At 39.8% G+C, this 6,000-nt stretch overlaps 1 long non-coding RNA gene across 1 annotated transcript; it reads left to right on the forward strand.

The window, feature by feature from the left end:
- Nucleotides 1-2,830: 2,830 nt before the first annotated feature.
- On the forward strand, nucleotides 2,831-5,415 carry LOC149445181 (uncharacterized). Its single transcript, XR_016306438.1, has 2 exons — nucleotides 2,831-2,881; nucleotides 4,953-5,415. It is a non-coding gene; the product is annotated as an uncharacterized LOC149445181 (long non-coding RNA).
- The last annotated feature ends 585 nt before the right edge of the window (nucleotides 5,416-6,000 follow it).

A 6,000-nucleotide genomic window follows, 5' to 3' on the forward strand; every position in this document is an offset into this window, starting at 1 on the left:
TGTGACTAACGACCTTTCTGGGTCTCACAATCTCCTGGTGCTTCTTACAAAGAATACAGTTATTAATGAAAGAAAGTCAGAAGTCTGCTGCATTCTGAACTCAGTTCTGTCATAAAGACGCATTTTGTGCTCTAATGACTACAAGATTATGTGCACAGCTAATGATGGCCAAGATGATTAAACATTCACTCTGCTTGCGGTTCCCGAAATCTGGTTTGCGCGTTCTAAAGATCTAACCTTTTTTGTTAAGCGTTTTTATCTAAGATAAATTAAATAAGATAAAATGAGTACATAACCCCCACCAACCATAAGATAGCAGCCCATATACCTGGTGTGCCAGGCCTGACCACATGGGACCCATTTCTATGATAATATCAGTCTTTGTATTTTTCAGTACTTGGCTGAGATAGATGTTTCTGTACACTGGCCCACAGAACAGGTAAAGTGGTTTTTATCTATTCACTACAACTGAATGCAGAACATGAAATACTTCAAATCTATCTGTGTTGGCCTTGTTATAAAAAACAGCATAAAGCTGAGACCTAGATTTATTACTGGAGAACTGCCCATCACCCTAGCTAGGTTCAAAGTGACCACATTGATACAGAAAACCAGCATAATCTCAGCTATGACTACTAATGACAGACTATCTCATATACAGTACAACAGAGTTAGCACATGTAATATAGTAATGGCACTACAAAACCCCTGCAAAGCTCTTTTTAAATGATGTTACTCCACTATCACATATCCCTCGTTGGTGTCTCGTTTACTAGCGGTGATCCAGCACCAAATAAAGAGGACGTGTGCTGGCCAGTCTTGTCACTGCCCACCTTTTGATGTCCCCATTCTGCCACTGGAGTCTTCAGGAGACATGACGTCCTGCCGCTGGACAGCCGATGGGAAGCGTCCATGTCAAAGGACACTCCCACTCTGGAGAGAAGACTCTACGTGTCTTTGTATTTGGGGCATTAGGATTTGGTTTTATTTCTAATTGCTGAAGCTATTAGCTAGAGGGGGCTGGGAAGTATTGTTTACGGGGAGGGACTTTCCTGGCCAGACTTTATAAAGTGGACCTTCACCCCAAAACACAATGTGGGTGTTCCGTGCTCCTGTCCCTCCCTCTTCTACAACTGGATATTATAAGTGCTTTCTTACTTTTTGGTGCTGCAGGCCAGAACTTCTCCCTTTCTCACCTTGGCAAGAAAGATGTTCAGGATCTGTCAAGGACCTTCGGCACATCTGCATATGCACTGTTTTCCTTGTGCAAGCGCACAAAGACAGTGCAGTGAAGGAGCGTACACAGATGTACCGACCTTTGGAACACGGCAGAGCCCTTCAGCACATCTATGCATGCTCCAGACCATCCTTTCTCAACCTTTTAAATACGGAGGAACCCTTATTTATTTATCTATTACAGGTACTTATATAGCACCATCAATTTACTAAGCGCATTACATATATATATGGTACATTCACATCGGTTCCTGCCCTCAACTTACAAACAAATGTACCCTGAAAAAACTTTCCAATATCAGGGAACCCTGCTATAAATCACTATAGCTACAACCCATGATACATTAGTGTGATGGTCAGTGGGAAGAATTCTCCTTACACTTGTGAACATTGGGAAGAATTACCCCCTGATAGATAACTGAAAAGATCATTGGTATCAGTGGGAACTTATCTGACAGGCAGAAATTGTTCATTTCTCAAGGAACCCTAGTTGAGAAACCCTACTCCAGACTATCGAAAATGGTGTAGCCGGTGGACAGGGGTGGAGGCATAATCAAGGGGTTGAAGGTCCTCTTTAACTTTAATCATGATTGGGATTAGGTTAACAACATTTGGTGATAGATATAAAAGTGATTGAGACAAAAAGAATGTACTAATCGATAATTTAATTTTCTAGTAACAGTTGAAATATTAAAGAAACTATTTGAATACACAATGGCATATGTGGACCCTTTTCTTCAGTGTTTACAGAATCTAATGTACTCCATCTAAAAACATATACAATCCAACAATCCAAAATATGGTATGTACATTTCTACTTGCTATGATCTAATATTACATACCAGCTTGAATATTTCCTCTGCTGTATTGTGTGACCCTGTGAGCTCTGTTTCTCTAATCAGTTTTGTCAGGGATATGAATGCCATTATTGTGTCATGGGGAAGCCAGTGGTCACGTTATTCCCAATACAATTCCCGTTAGTCAAATTTCAAGGAAATGGAGGTGCTGGTGGTGAAATACCGCTTCCCGCTTCCGCTCAGTACAGGTGGGGGTGGAGGAAGATTTTTACAATGCTAATTGACAATGTGCAGGATTACAGGGCCACCAGATCATGCAGCTGATTGTGGATATTTTGGAAACTCAATAACGCAGAATGAATATTCATGAGGCCATTTGGATATAATTACGCTTTCAAGCTACTTGAAATACATGGGGAAAGTGGAAGTGATTTCATTTTTGTAGCTCTTCAGGATACTCTATATCTTATAAACCTAGTCCAAAATAACTCACGCATCCACAAAGACAAAGAATGGGCTCTTTAGGGAACCCAATCATGGTGCAAAATATTGTAAAGTATAATTAATGCTGTGCTAAAGAACAACTTTAGCACAGCATTACCTGCAACCATTAAACTATAGTTAAATCAACTTTGAATAGATTATGGAATGTTTGAAACCCATGCTGGGATATTTCATCCATTGGGCAGATTTAACTTCACTTCCTTTCCTGTAGATACAAAAAGAAATGAAAGGAAACACTTAAAGTGAGGTATACCTAAGTTAGATTTCCTCTCTATTCCTGTTCTAGAAACACCTCAAAATGTTGGATTTCCCATCACGTTCTGTCCCTGTGACAAGATGACAAGGTAGGGTATATATCTCCAGCAGCAACACAGACAGCACTAAAACCTGACAGAAGTATGGGCACCTTGCTAATACATGTACAACGTAAAAATGTTGTATTTAAAAAGCCATCAGTTTTTACTTAATATGTTAAAACTGGTATATCTGGGCATTTGAACCTTTCTATGCAGAAAATTGCAGCTATTGTGTACCTGCCTGAATTCTGCCCTGGTGAAGGGGAAGTGTGTTTGGCCTCTGAAATGCATTGGATGTTTTGTATGCTCATTTTATGAACAAGTAAAGCACTTTGGAATGTTGGTTTGGTGCTTGTGGCGTATATACATGCTTTGAGTCACTTTTCTTGGTACCCACTAAAGGAGAGCCTTATTCCACATGGGCAGCATTACCAGAGCTAGTCAACTCATTGACCGATAATGGTATTTTTATGTTCTGGAACAAATAAGTCCCAGAACCTCTTTGATATATTTTTTGGAGTCTACAAGAACCAGCATGGCAGCTAATGATGCACTGTTCTTTCTTGTGGACATAAGACATGATCGGGGATTCTGCCAGCTTTGAATCTTTTGCCTGTTATTTACTCCACCATTCACACCAGGTATTGGGAAATAAGTTTAAACAGAAAGAGGAGATGATGCTTTAGAACTCAGTGCAGAGTGTTAAAGATTAGCCAGTTCCTGCAGAATGACAGGAAATGAAAAGTTGCCAGTGACTGGGGCCACCTTCCATGTAACCTATTAGGGTGCTTTAAAGTATCTCTAAGGAGGAAATGCCTTAGAAGTGAAGACAGACCAAATGCAAACAAGGTAAATGGGATCAGATGTCCTGCTGTATCATGTTATCATGTGACTCTGTAACTGAAGGATATGAAGGAATACCTACTACAATGTCCAAAAATTGATTTTTTTATATCTGTGGGAAGCTCTGACTCAGGCAGGTCTGTATTGTGCTATAACAACAAATCAGATTCAAGTTTACATATGTCATCTGACATTTTTGACCTCTCATTGTTTGCTATGAAACAACAAAAGCTAATGCTGGCCAAGCACACAAAACTATTTCCTGGCAGCTTCAGCCAGTTGTAATATTGATATAAAGGAAACCTTCTTCCATATAACTATATTAAAGAAGAATTCCAGGTATGTTATATTTTATATACAGTTACACTGGTATAGCTTGGACCAATGTAACAATGTATATACCATACCTTTACCATGCCCCTGGAAGCTGGAAATCACTGAAGTATAGAGCGCTACTCTGGTGATCTCCACTTACCTCCAGGCCCCCTGCTGAGTGGCTGATGAACTCTAAATACAGTAGGTCGGCTGCCATTCACCTCCCTGCCTCTCCACCTTGTCTGTTCATAGATTGTTTTGCATTCATACGGTGCTAAGCATTTTCTGAATGGCACCTGTGCTGAGTGTCCAAACTCCTGTGTTCCTAATGCTTTAGGCAAGCCACTCAGCACAGGACGTGGAAGCAAGTGGAGATCACAGAAGTCTACTTCAATGATTTCCGGTTTCCAGGGGCATTGACCATGTATGATAAGTACATAGTTACATTGGTCCAAGCTGGATGAATGTAGCTATGTTGTAACCATGACTGGAATTCTTCAGTTCATCCCCCACAGCTATGACCTTTTGTACCACCTCCCCCTTCCTTTAGATTGTAAGCTCCATAAGCCGGGCCCTCCTATTCCTTCTGTACTGAAATATATCGTAATTGTATTGTCTCCCTTTATATTGTAAAACGCTGCGCAAAATGTTGACGCTATATAAATCCTGTATAATAATAATAACTATTGGCTGTAGGTTGCAATGCATAGGACCAGTATACAAGTGTCCATCTGAAATATCAATATCCAATAACCCTATTTTTTCAAAAGGCATATTGTATTTATGGAATATAAGCGCATGTGTGTACAGTCTTTGCACCCCATCAGTTTTTAGTTTAAATTGAGGATATGAAAAAAAAAGACAGACAGTCTCAGTTTTCTGTTAATTTTCAATGTTTTCGTACCATATTTGGAATATATATTTTGACTTTAACTTAACGTGATCTTTCTATATCATTCAGAGAAAATCAATTAAATGAAGATTTTTGGGGCATGATTTGGACTACATTGAAGAAAACAGGAAACACACGTGGCACAAAATCAAATCTAAAACATAAACAATGAAAAGTTGAGCTTGTCATGATGTACCATTTAGTGCTGCTGTGGAAAGAGACCGGTAGACCATGCATGAGCAGAGACCTGAACTCCTTGTGGTTACACTGTTTCTTTGTGTCAATAAATCTATGCCGACCATTGTATCACATGCACTGGCTGGATAGGAAAGTTGTTTAGTCAAGAAGCGGTTAAGTCTCTCTGTTCCATGTACAGATTGGGTCATGTTTGGCAGAGTATCGATGCATGATATATTGGCCGAGATCAGTGAGAAAATTGTCATTTCGGCATTTCCAGGGCCTGGGGTTTCAGTCCAGTATTTGGCACTTTTGTTCAAAATAAATCAAAACAATTCTGAGATGTTAAATCAGATACAGAGTTTGTTTATATGTTTGTGTGCAAGATGGTGTGGTGTTAACCCTGCACACTGCTTCAAGAAATGACTTCAGAATGATCTATAAAGTCTTTACTATACTCTCAACTCAGTTTTCACACCATGAGGGCTAACTGACATACAGTGAGGATCGAAAGTTTGGGCACCCCAGCTAAAAATTTGTATTAATGTGCATAAAGAAGCCAAGGAAAGATGGAAAAATCTCCAAAAGGCATCAAATTACAGATTAGACATTCTTATATTATGTCAACAAAAGTTAGATTTTATTTCCATCATTTACACTTTCAAAATAACAGAAAACAAAAAAATGGCGTCTGCAAAAGTTTGGGCACCCTGCAGAATTTATAGCATGCACTGCCCCCTTTGCAAAGCTGAGACCTGCCAGTGTCATGGACTGTTCTCAATCATCGTCTGGGCAGACCAGGTGATGTCAATCTCAAAGGTTTTAAATGCCCAGACTCATCTGACCTTGCCCCAACAATCAGCACCATGGGTTCTTCTAAGCAGTTGTCTAGAAAACTGAAACTGAAAATAGTTGACGCTCACAAAGCTGGAGAAGGCTA

This window comes from Staurois parvus, unplaced genomic scaffold (assembly GCF_062004578.1).
Source record: "Staurois parvus isolate SC_StPar_1 unplaced genomic scaffold, SC_StPar_1.0 ptg000745l, whole genome shotgun sequence".
Classification (NCBI taxonomy): Eukaryota; Metazoa; Chordata; class Amphibia; order Anura; family Ranidae; genus Staurois; species Staurois parvus.